Genomic DNA, 13,699 nt, shown 5'->3' with positions numbered 1-13,699 from the left:
TTGAAAAAGACCCACTCTGGAGACTTCCCTGGTGGTTCAATGGCTAGGACTACATGCAGGGGGCCTGGGTTCAATCCCTGGTCAGGGAACTAGATCCCACATGCCACAACTAAGACCCAGCATGGCCAAATAAGTAAATAAATATTAAAAAGAGATCCACTCCTGCTGACGGTGAACAGATCTGTGGGAGGGAGCTGCTCCGCTCATCTGCTCTAGCTATCCAGGGGAAGCATGAGTGGTGCCGGGTAAACACTGGCCATAGGCACAGGGGACCCACACACACTGGGCAGGGGCTGTACAGACTGCAGAGAAGAGCATGGCTGGGAGGTGGGCACTGCCTCTCTCCTGAAGGTCCAGCCATGATGGTCCAGCCATGGACACACTTGGGGCTCAACCTCGGGTTGGGTCCCTCTTCGTTCATTGATTGGAATCAAGACCCGTCTGCCAGCTCCACACAGCTTCTGTGCCCTCTCGTGCTAGAAAATTTCCTGCCACGAAAGCATGTATAGATGGACGTCATTCACCTGGACACCTGGGGAGTCTGGGGCTAAGGAAGGAGATCAAGCTGAGTAAGGAAAGAACATTCATGCCTGGAAAAGCAGTTGTTGGAAGGAAAGGGACTTCTGTGTTAAGGATGACAACAAACACCATTTGTCTAACTTCTTTTCCTTCCAAACTTCCATTGAAAGGATCAAATAAATTTAGAAACGGGAAAGCTGGGAGTTTGAGCCTGTGTCCATGGAGGAAATTTGGTCAGGGCACAGGGCAGGAAAACACACAAACAGGAATTCCAGCCAGCCCAGTGCAGTGGGCACAGGAAGGGTGACAGGGCAGCCTCTGGGAGGTCAGGGTGCCTGGAAGAGTCCAAGGACCACAAAGGAGGTCCAGGAAAGCTTCAGGAGGACGCCAAGGGTCAGCCCCCTGGAGTGACCTCCACAGGTGGGTACTAATACATCTCACAACGTAGCTTCAGGGTCTATAAAGCAAATGATTGGGGAAAAGGAGACTTGACATTTCCCCAGTCGTAAAGCTTTTTAAGGCTTTTTAAATGATAAATTATGCAAACAAAATTAAGTGAGAATATTAAAGGCTTGACTAATAAAATCTGGCACTCCCTCTCACACCTTTGTGCTCAGCGAACAGAATACAATTTTCTCAATCACTCTCAGAATATTTAGAAATATGGGCTTATATTAGACTACAGAAAAAAATCTCAATAGAAGTCATTATTTTATCATGATGCAATAAAAATAGAATCTAACAAACAAGAGAGAGGAAAAAATGTTGGCTACAGCATTGCTTTTAATAGAAAAAAGTTCAAAAAATATAAATTTCCACTAGTAGAAAAATGTTTAATTAAATTTTGGTCCATCCAAACTCTGGAATCCTATGCAACTGCTGAAAAGAATCACCTGATTCATCTAATAGAGCTCCAGAAGAAGAGAATGGGGTGCTAGTAGAAAAAGTAATAAATTGAGGGAATATGACTGAGAATGTTTCAGATCAGAAGAAATGTGATTGCTTTTTGTCCTGAAAATGTACATGCAATGCTAAAATCTGGGTAAAAAATTTAAAAATTCACCCATCTTGGTAAAGCTCTAGAAAACAAGAAAGGAAAATCTTAAACTTTACCAGAAAGAAAAGACAGATCATCTGCCAGCATTTAGACCACAGTAGACACGTTAGGGGCTTCCCAGTGGTGCTAGTGATAAAGAACCTGCTGATGCAGGAGACATAAGAGATGAAGGTTCGATCCCCGGGTTGGGAAGATCCCCTGGAGGAGGGCATGGCACCCCACTCTAGTATTCTTGCCTGGAAAATCGTATGGACACAGGAACCTGATGGGCTATGGCCCATAGGGCCACAAAGAGTTGAACACCACTGAAGTGACTTAGCACAGGCATCTTAGCATCAAGAGATGCTTAGAAGACAGTAGAGGAATATAATTTTTTGTAGGTGTTATAGGAAAATAAAGGTTATTCTATTCAATTATTCAAGAATGAGGGCAAAATAAAGACATTTCCAGACACCCAAAGCTGCAGGTGTGCCAGCTAAAATAAAAGAATCCTTAAAGGATATATTTCTTTAAGAAAAATGAACTCAGAATGAATGGTATTAAAAAAAACAGGAACATGGTAAAATATGTTAGCAAATTTAACTATCAACTCTACGTATTAAAAATACTATTTTTGCATTAAGGTAGCAAAAAGTTCTCAACAACAAGGAAGATGGAAGGAGAAAGTGTTTAGTATGCAGTCCCCATGTGCAAAGATGCTTGATTGTTTTGGAGGACAACAGAGATAATAACTTTAGACTTGCTAAAAAATTTATAGTTAAATGTGTATGTTAACATTTTGAGGGTACTCAAATGATTAAAAAAAATCTATAGTTTTCAAATCAATAAGGAAAAAAAGAAAGGAAAAGGAAAATTGCATTGACTGGACAAGAAGTAAGAAAGGAACATAAACAGAAGCCACAAAAAAGATGATATAAATAAATCCAAAATATTAGTGATAACAATAAATATTAAGATTGTGTGTTAATTTGTTCTGTCATGTCCAAGTCTTTGCGGCCCCATGGACTACTGTAACCCACCAGGCTCCTCTCTGTTCATGGAATTTTTCAGGCAAGAATACTGGAGCAGGTTTTGCCATTTTCTACTCCAGGGGATCTTCCTGAACCAGGGATTGAACCATGTCTCTTGCTTCTCCTGCACTGGCAGGCAGATTCTTTGTCACCAGTGCCACCTGGAAAGCCCTTCAGAGATTGCTGCTGCTGCTGCTGCTGCTAAGTCGCTTCAGTCGTGTCCGACTCTGTGCAACCCCATAGATGGCAGCCCACCAGGCTTCCCCGTCCCTGGGATTCTCCAGGCAAGAACACTGGAGTGGGTTGCCATTTCCTTCTCCAATGCATGAAAGTGAAAAGTGAAAGTGAAGTCACTCAGTCGTGTCCGACTCTTAGTGACCCCACGGACTTCAGCCTACCAGGCTCCTCTGTCCATAGGATTTTCTAGGCAAAAGCACTGGAGTGGGGTGCCATTGCCTTCTCCGCTTAAGAGATTAAGCCCCTCTAATGTTTGGCGTGCTCACTATATGCCAAACTGCGGTATAAGCATTTTACATATATTGGCTTATTTAATCCTGCAAACAAGCACATGAGCTAGGGACATTATAATTACATTTTATAGATGGGGTAACTGAAGCCCCAAGAGGTTAAAGAATGTGTACAAGTGCCCGCTGCCAATAGAGAGCGGAGCCAGGATACAGACTGACTGGCACATGCAGAATCCCCAACCCATACACTCCGTCATACTCTCTGCCTTCAGAATCAGTGCTTATATACACACAGAGCCTGCTGTCAGCCAATGAAAACCATTAATTTTGATGGTAAAATCCTTTTAAAAGCAACACAGAAAGGCTGGAAGGAAGTAGCTGGAAAGGGGAATGCCAGGAAGTACTAACCAAAGGAAAGATGACATGATATTATTATCAAATAAAAGTGAGTTCAAAGCAAAAAAAGAATTAAAGGGGTAAAGAGAGGCACAACACAAGAAGAAAAAGAACAATCTGAAAAAGAAGGTATAACAATTAGGAACTTGCAGGCATCTAACAACAGAACCTCAAAATACATAAAGCCCAAAGTGGCAATCACAAGAAAAACTAACAAATGCATCATCAGAGTAGGAGATTTTAACCGGTCTCACTCAGAAATCGGAAGATCAAACCAACAGAAAAAATTAGCAAGTGTATAGAAAATTTCAAAAGCACAGTTGCAAAATTAACTTTATATATGCATGTGTATATGTGCATATATGAAATATGCAAATATAAATATATGTGTGTATTCTTATAGCCAGAAAATAGAGAAGATACATTATGTTCAAGAACATGTAAACATTTATAAAAACTGACCACATACTGAATACCAGATTACAATGTATTTTGAGGAACTAATATACTACAGATCACATTCTCTGACCACAATGTACTTATATTTATTTTTTAATAATTAAACATTTTATTAATTTATTTATTTTTGGCTGAGCTGGGTCTTTGTTACTACATGTGGGCTTTCTCTAGTTGTAGCGAGTGGGGGCTACTCTCCATTGTGGTGAGTGCTTCTCATTGTGGTGGCTTCTCGTTGCAAGTGTGGGTTCAGTAGTTGTGACTCACGGGCTCTAGAGCACTGGCTCAGTAGTGGTGGTGCACGGGCTTAGTTGCTCTACGGCACGTGGGATCTTCCCCGATCACGGATCGAACCTGTGTCCCCTGCGTTGGGAGGCGAATTCTTAACCACTGGACCACCAGGGAAGTCCCTGTACTTAATGAATGGTAAACTACATACTTCATGCATTCTAAGATTTACATTTTCATATCATCTCTGAAACCATGATACATCTGACTATAGAGGGGATGTTAGAATTTAAATAGCAGTGATTTTTTTTCTTTCTTATTCTCATATAAAATGATGGTGTACATTACAGTCAGCATCAATTTAAATTTCACATAAACACAGTAGGTTTTTAAAATGTATGAGATAGAGTATTATCTAACTAGAAATTAATAACAAAAAATAAAGAGTTTTAAAATATTCTCCTGAATACCTCTTTTATATCAAAGAGAAAATAAAAATAACAACTTCAGACTATGAAAAATTATGATAATGACAATTTATGCACATCAAAACTTATGGAATGTAGTCAGAACTATACTCAGAGGAAATTTTTTATCACTTTAAATGTTTTATTCTTAAAGAAAAAAGGTAACAAGTGAACTGGACATTCAACTTAAAATTAGAAAATGAACAAGATAATAAACCTTAAAAAAGGATTAAAGATGAAAGAAGAAACTACAGATCTTTCAGAGTTCAATAGCAGGATGAAAAAATTCAATAATTGTTTCTTAGAAAAGATCAATAAAATATATAAATCTCTGGTAAGTCTAATCAAAAAAGAAAGAGAGAAAAACATTAATGAGAAAGAGTTATAACCAGACATGCAAAAAAAAGCCTATTAAAATATAAGAATACCAAGTGGAATTCCATGCTAATAAATTTTAAAATCTTGATTAAATGTATGATAGTCTAGGGAAGCAGAAGCTACACACTCTGATTTAAGAAGTAGAAAAGCTGAATAGAAAATAAGTGTTGAAAACAATCATTCCCACCCCCAGAGGCGTTGTCTTCAGACGGATTTCACTGGAAAATTTCAAACCTTCAAGGAACAGAAATTTTCTATGCTATTTAAAATGTTCCGGAGGATAAAGAAAGGAGAGAAACTTCCTAATTAATTTTATGAATAACACATAACCCTGGCACCAAAACCTGCCAAAAATGAAACAAAAATAAAATCGTAGACTAATCTTGCTTGTCACTCTAGATGTAAAAATCCTAAATAAAAGATCATGGCAGACACACGGCCCCACCATCCCCACCCCCAGATCCAAATGCATGGAAGTGCTGGATAAAATATAATATCAAATAATTAAATACTTAATCAGGCTTAAAGGAAAAAAGGGAAATCTTTGGAGGCAAAAAATGAAGAGATGTGAAAACCGGAGCAATAAGCTGTCAGCTGGTGCCCAGAGGCCCAGAACGGCAGATGGCAGACCCCAGAGGCCAGAGCTACAGTGTTACTGTCCACAAGGGGCACGAGATCCAGCCTGGCTCTCCTCTCTCAATAAGAGGAGCTGCAACTGAGCTCCTACACTACAGGGGATCTCACCTCAGTGAAATGGGGGCTGGAACATTCAACCTCTGTCTGGGGAAATACAAAAGATCTTAGAGAGAAGCAGTTTCCAGAAAGAAAGGCAATCCCAACCCTGTACTATGGCCATGAAATCCAAATTTACACCATATGTGTGGTGCTGGAGTTCCAGCATGCAGACGTAATGGGGAAAACGAGTCCCAGCTGACGCATTCATGGAACTCTCAGCAGAAACAATTTTTGAAATGTTCTGAAGCAATGCTTTTACAACCCAGGAGCCACAAAGCTACCATCAAAAAGCAAAAAAAAGAAATCACCCATCTTAAATTAGCTTGTGTAATTTTTTGCTTCCCTAGAATATCATACAGAAATTATAATCTGCTCAAGGAAATGATTCACCATGAGGGAAAATCAGCAGATAAACAAACAGAAGGATGAGCGCTCCATGAATACAATAAGGAGAAACCCAAAAAGATAATATGTTTTAAATTATTAAGTGAGTGAAAGAAAGATTAAAAATAATGAAAGAACAAAAACTACAAAAACAAGCATGCAGACTTAAAAGGTCTCCAGAGAATTTCTAGAAATAAAAAAAAACGATTGAAGTTAAAAATACAGTACAGAGTTTAATAACAGAAGATGTAGCGGCCCAGGATATAAATCTCACATTATCACCCAAAATGCATACATAGAAAGGACAAGACTGAGGTAACAAGCAAGTGAACAGATGAGACAGTCCCAGATAATACTAACAATCATGGAGACGCTGGCAAAAACGCATCCCCAGGGACTAAAACAAAGTCAGATCCTTCTAGAAAACTTACAATAATGATCTTGAGACAAGTATTAGTGTCAGTATAGAGTCTGTGAAGCATTCCAGGGAACTCAAATAACTAAGACTTACATAGAAATGACCATGCTCCAGGAGCTGTTTTAAGTACTTTACATATAAAAACTCATTTATTATCACAACAACCTAAGAGTTTGGCAGCGAGAAAACCGATAAAGAGTTTATGTAATTCTCCTCCACTATTATGCCCTGAAGTAGAGTCAGATCCATGTAGCTATCTGCAGAGTTCATGTTCATAACCAACATGCTATACCATTCCTATATATGAGGCTGGCATTTCAGAGGCTGACATCAAAAATAAAGGAAAAGAACTATTGGAAGAGATGATGTCTGAAAATGTTTCAGAACTTAAGAAAGTCATCAGATTGAATAAATGTTTCAACTTCCCAGCAGGAGAAATGAAATTATATACCTAGATATATCTGAATGAAGCTGAGGAAAATCAAAACAAAGAGAAAAATCACAAAAACAACTAGAGATAAAGACATTACCCACAAAGGACTGACAGAAAAACTCCTAGCTTCTCTGAGGAATAGTGGAGACCAAAAGGCAGCGGACTAAGTCTTCAAAGATCTTCACAACCCAGATAATTACGATGGTGTGATCACTCACCTAGAGCCAGCCATTCTGGAATGTGAAGCAAGTGGACCTTAGGAAGCATCACTACGAACAAAGCTAGTGGAGGTGATGGAATTCCAGCTGGGCTATTTCAAATCCTAAAAGATGATGCTGTGAAAGTGCTGCACTCCATATGCCAGCAAATTTGGAAAACTCAGCAGTGGGGCTACAGGACTGGAAAAGGTCAGTTTTCATTCCAATCCCAAAGAAAGACAATGCCAAAGAAAGTTCAAACTACTGCACAATTGTACTCATCTCACACGCTAGCAAAGTAATGCTCAAAATTCTCCAAGTCAGGCTTCAACAGTATGTGAACCGTGAACTTCGACATGTTCAAGCTGGTTTTAGAAAAGGCAGAGGAACCAGAGATCAAATTACCAACATGTGTTGGATCATCAAAAAAGCAAGAGAGTTCCAGAAAAACATCTATTTCTGCTTTATTGACTATGCCAAAGCCTTTGACTATATGCATCACAACAAACTGTGGAAAATTCTGAAAGAGATGGGAATACCAGACCACCTGACCTGCCTCTTGAGAAATCTGTATGCAAGTCAGGAAGAAACAGTTAGCACTGGACATGGAACAACAGACTGGTTCCAAATAGGAAAAGGAGTACATCAAGGCTATATATTGTTACCCTGCTTATTTAACTTACATGCGGAGTACATCATGAGAAACGCTGGACTGGAAGAAACACAAGCTGGAATCAAGACTGCTGGGAGAAATATCAATAATCTCATATATGACACCACCCTTATGACAGAAAGTGAAGAATAATTAAAGAGCCTCTTAATGAAAGTGAAAGAGGAGAGTGAAAAAGTTGGCTTAAAGCTCAACATTCAGAAAACTAAGATCATGGCATCCAGTCCCATCACTTCATGGCAAATAGATGGGGAAACAGTGGCAGACTTTATTTTTAGGGGCTCCAAAATCACTGCAAATGGTGACTGCAGCCATGAAATAAAAAGATGCTTACTCCCTGGAAGAAAAGTTATGACCATCCTAGACGTATTAAAAAGCAGAGACATTACTTGGCCAACAAAGGTCTGTCTAGTCAAGGCTGTGTTTTTTCCAGTAGTCATGTATGGATGTGAGAGTTGGACTGTGAAGAAAGCTGAGCACCGAAGAATTGATGCTTCTGAACTGTGGTGTTGGAGAAGACTCTTGGGAGTCCCTTGGACTGCACGGAGATCCAACCAGTCCATCCTAAAGGACATCAGTCCTGAGTGTTCATTGGAAGGACTGATGTTGAAGCTGAAACTCCAATACTTTGGCCACCTGATGTGAAGAACTGACTCATTTGAAAAGACCCTGATGCTGGGAAAGATTGAAGGCAGGAGGAGAAGGGGACGACAGAGGATGAGATGGTTGGATGGCATCACCGACTCAATGGACATGAGTTTGGGTAAACTCTGGGAGTTGGTGATGGACAAGAAGGCCTGGCGTGCTGTAGTCCATGGGGTCACAAAGAGTCGGACACGACTGAGTGACTGAACTAAACTGAACTGAAAGTCTTCAAAGAGCCAAAGGAATAGAACTATCATTCCAGAGTTTTATACCTTGATTAACCCTTAAGGGCAAAATCATATTTAAATGAACAAAGTCCCAGAGAGTCTTTGGTCTTCCACACAGGTCTTTTCTGAAAGGACTACTAAAGAGTTATAAGGTTAGAAATGGAAGTTGGGACTTTCCTACTGTCCAGTGGTTAAAACTTTGCCTTCCAATGCATTTTGATCCCTGGTCAGGGAACTAAGATTCACATGCTGCATGGCCAAGAAAATCACAAAAACATAGACCAGAAGCAGTATTGTAACAAATTCAATTAAGACTTTAAAAATGGTCCACATCAAAAAAATCTTTTAAAAAAAAGAGACAGAGAGAGAGAAATGGACCCAGAGAGAAGGAAGAAGATGCGATAAGCAAAGGTGAGCAAAAAGTTGGTAAACATTTGTAAATTCAGATAATCACTAATTGTAAATAATAACAACAGTAGCAATGATTTAAAAATTGGGGAGTTTATTAACAATATAGTGCTAACTAGACAAAAGGTATGGGATGAGGAAATAATCAAAATTAATGTGTTCTACAATCATTGTGCTGCTTTGGAAGAAAGTAGAAATTTTTATTTAATTCATATTCTATTAAGCCAAGTATTCATACTTAAAAATTGAAGGTCATCATTGAAAGAATAAAAAATAGAATATATAATGTTCAAATCACTAAATGAAGCAAAAAAGAATATATGATTCATCTTTTAGAAAAGAGAGAAGATTTTTAAAAAAGAAACAATGAAAAAGCAAGGAATGTAGAAAACACAAAATAAAACAGAAAAAAGAATGCAAATACACCAGTAATCACACACACACAGAGACAGATTAATTTTGCTATGAGAAACTCTTCCAAAACATGATTTAGAAATGTTAAAAATAAAGAGAAATTACAGAGCTACAGCATCTAAAAGATAACAAAAATTGTTGTTAACAATATTAATATAAGGTAAAATAAAATCTAAGGCAAAAAAGCTTCAGTGGGGTTTTAAAAAGTTCTTAGAGAAAAAAGGAATAACTCACTAGGAAGATATGACAACCTTGAACCCGTATGCACCTAATAAAATTAATATAGTTTTTTAAAATATAGAGTAAAAATTGATAAGATTACAAAGAAAAATCAACATATTGATAACCATAATAGGAGATTTTAACACATCTCATCCTGAAATTGATAAATTCAGCAACCAAACACTTAAAGATACAGGAGATACAAACAATACAATTAACAAAACTGAGCTAAAGAATGTGTATATATATATAGAGAGAGAGATAGATATAGATATAGGTAGATAAAGGAATTCTGCACCTAACAGAGGGTATATATTATTTCAAACATAATAGAACAAGAAATGACCATATACTAAGAAACAAAGCAATTCTCAACTAAAATTAAAGAATTAATAACATGCAAACCACTATCTCTGGCTATAATGCAGCAAAATTGGAAAGCAGGAAAGAAAAATACGCGCTCTTGAAATGCTTAAGAGTCTAAATAATTCATGAGTCAAAGAAACACAAAGGAAATTATAAAACTTCTGGCTACTGAACAAGCAGTATAATATAATAATTATGTACCCCAATAAATTAAGATTAATCCAGAAATGCATTATAGAGTGGCTCAATATTAGAATATCTATTAATATAATTGATTGCATCACTAGGTCAAAGGATAAAAATCATGTTTATCTACATAAATTAAATACATCTGCAGGGGAGGAGGAAAAAGATTACATATGTTGTTGTTTTCAGTCACTAAGTTGTGTCTGACTCCCTGTGACCCCATGGGCTGCAGTGTGCCAGGCTCCCCTGTCCTTCACTATCTCCGAGAGTTTGTTCAAACTCATGTCCGTTGAGTCACAGATAAACACTAGAAAGATAGAATACTTTGTTTTTCTAAGTTATGAAATTCTTATCCCATAGACAGCATCATGATTAATAATGAAACATTAAAGTCAGGAATAGAACCAGGGAATCCAGCTATTATTTAATATTGTCCTGAGAAGACTTGCCAATTTAATTAGAAAGGAAAATTAAATTAAAAATATATACAAATAAAAAAAGAGTAAATCTTCATGACCTTGAGTTAGGCAAGGCATTTTTAAATACAATACCAAAGCACAGCAACAAAAGAAAAAAATTTTAAAAACTGGACTTCATAAAAGTTAAAAACTTTTGTGCTAAAAATGACACTATCAAGAAACTAATAAGATAACCCAACAGAATGGGATAAAATATTTGCAAATTATATATGTGATAAGGAACTTGTATCCAGAATATATTAACACAAAGAAATCTTACAATTTGATAGTTAACAAAATTAATTTATAGACAAAGGATCTAAATAGACATTTTCTGAGCACATGCTGAGTTGCTTCAGTCCAACCCTGTGTGACTCTGTGTGACCTTATGGAGTGCAGCCTGCCGGGCTCCTCTGTCCATGGGACTCTCCAGGCAAGAATACTGGAGTGGGTTGCCATGCCCTCCTCCAGGGGATCTTCTGGACCCAGGGATCGAAACTGTGTCTCTTATGTCTACCTGCACTGGCAGGCAGTTCTTTATTACTAGCACCACCTGGGAAGTGCAGACATTTTCCAAGGATGTACAAATGACCAAACATCAGGTAAAAAGATGCTCAAATCGTTAATCATTAGAGAAATGCAAATAAAAGCTACAATGAAATCAAATACTAAACGCAAATCAAATACTACTTCACACTCACTAGGATGACTAAAATCTAAAGGACAGACAAAAACAAATTGGCAAGAAAGTGGAAAAATGAGAATACCCATACACAGCTGGTGGGAACATGAAATGGTACAGCCTTTTTGGAAAGCAGCCTGGCAGTTTCTCACAAGGTTAAGCATACAGTTACCTAAGGACCCAGAATTTCCACTCCTCTGTATATGCCCCAAAGAGATGAAAACACACACAATCACACACACACACACATACACACATACACAAAGAAATTTGCCCAATAATGTGTACACACCAACTTCATTAATCATAGCCAAAAGGTAGAAACAACCCAATTCCATCAACTAATAAAAGGATAAAATAGTATATGCAGCACATACCTCACAATGGAATATTATTCAGCCATAAAAAGAATGAAGTGCCACAATATGAATGAACCTTGAAGTCATTATGTTAAGTAAAAAAAAGGAAAGAAAGAAACAGACCACATATTATACGACTCAATGTATAAGTCCAGAATAGGCAAACTTATACAGACAGAAAGTAGGTTAGTGACTACATAGGACTGGGGAGGTATAACTAAGGAGTGACTGCTCATAAGTACAGAGCTTCTTTTGGGGTGATGAAAATGTTACTGATGGTTGTACATCGATGTGGACATCCTGTAAACTATTAAACTGTACACTTTAAATGGGTGAATAGTATGGTATGTAATTATGTCTCAATAAAGTTGTGTGTGGGGGGTGGAGAGAGAGCGAGACAGGGAAGGAGACGGAGAACCTCCAGATTTCAATCACCGTATTGGGACCCGCTAGTCTGTCTTCTCAGCTTTCTCTGCACTTTGCCAGAGGTTAAGTGTCTGTGCTCCGAGGATCAATGCCCTCACTTTTACCAACTTCAATGCTCTCTTACGTTCTCTGGAACTTCAAACCAGCAGCTCTCCCCTCTCCCACCTGCATCTCATTGGATCATTCCCATTGATATAATATCCTGTTATTTCTCCCAATGAAATACCAAACAACAACAAAAAACCTCTCCTCTTTCCCCTTTCCATGTCTTTGCTCTCTTTCACAGCAAAACCTGAGTGCCATGTTCACAATCTCATCTCTTGCCATTGTCTCATAGACCCACTTAAATCAGAACATTGTTTCCCCCACTTCATTGAAGCCACTCTTGCCAAGGCACATAGTGGATCCACTGGTCAACCCTTGGTCCTCATCTTACCTGACCTGCCACCAACATCTGACACAGGTACCACAAGCTCCTCCATGAAGCACCTTCTTTACTTGGCTCCTAGAACACGATGAAGGTGAAAGAGGAGACTGAAAAAGCTGGCTTAAAACTCAACATTCAAAAAACTAAGATCGTGGCTCAGATATGCAGATGACACCACCCTTATGGCAGAAAGTGAAGAGGAACTAAAAAGCCTCTTGATGAAAGTGAAAGAGGAGAGTGAAAAAGTTGGCTTAAAGATCAACATTCAGAAAACTAAGATCATGGCATCTGGTCCCATCACTTCATGGCAAATAGATGGAGGAACAATGGAAACAGTGTAGACTTTTAATTTTCTTGGGCTTCAAAATTACTGCAGATGGTGACTGCAGCCATGAAATTAAAAGACGCTTGCTCCTTGGAAGAAAAGCTATGACCAACCTAGACAGCATATTAAAAAGTAGAGACGTTACTTGACCAACAAAGGTCCGTCTACTCAAAGCTGTGATTTTTCAAGTACTCATGTATGGATGTGAGAGTTGGACCATAAAGAAAGTTGAGTGCCAAAGAATTGATGCTTTTGAACTGGAGAAGACTCTTGAGGGTCCCTTGGACTGCAGGGAGATCAAACCAGTCAATCGTAAAGGAAATCAGTCCTGAATATTCATTGGAAGGACTGATGCTGAAGCTAAAGCTCCAATACTTTGGCCACCTGATGCAAAGAGCCAACTCATTAGAAAAGACCCTGATGCTGGGAAAGATTGAAGGCAGGAGGAGAAGGGGCGACAGAGGATGAGATGGTTGGACGGCATCACTGACTCAATGGACATGAGTTTGAGCAAGCTCCGAGAGATGGTGAAGAACAATGAAGCCTGGCATGTTGCAGTCCACGGGGTAGCAAAGAGTTGGACACAACTGAGCCACTGAACAACAACCACAAGGACACTCTCCTGCATTCTTCCCACATTCCCAGTCACTTCTTGGTCCCTTCGGTTTGTCCCTTCTCATTTTCCTGACTTCTTCATGTTTGAATATTCTTGGTCTCAGTCTTTGGTCCTCTTTTCTTC

General features: G+C 38.6%; 1 protein-coding gene across 2 annotated transcripts in view; it reads right to left on the bottom strand.

The window, feature by feature from the left end:
* CHST8 (carbohydrate sulfotransferase 8) overlaps positions 1-13,699 on the bottom strand; it is a 145,426-nt gene that overhangs the window by 113,168 nt on the left and 18,559 nt on the right. The window contains exon 1 of one of the 2 annotated variants that reach the window (XM_059876500.1): positions 5,166-10,767. The exons of the other annotated variant lie outside the window; for it this stretch is intronic. The gene's annotated coding sequence lies outside the window, so the exon portion shown is untranslated. Of the gene's footprint in view, positions 1-5,165; positions 10,768-13,699 lie in introns of those variants that run through there. 2 annotated transcript variants of the gene reach the window in all.

The sequence above is a fragment of the Bos taurus genome, chromosome 18, assembly GCF_002263795.3.
Source record: "Bos taurus isolate L1 Dominette 01449 registration number 42190680 breed Hereford chromosome 18, ARS-UCD2.0, whole genome shotgun sequence".
Taxonomy (NCBI): Eukaryota; Metazoa; Chordata; class Mammalia; order Artiodactyla; family Bovidae; genus Bos; species Bos taurus.
The sequence above is the reverse complement of the archived record's forward strand: the minus strand, read 5'-3'. Positions and strand labels throughout refer to the sequence as shown.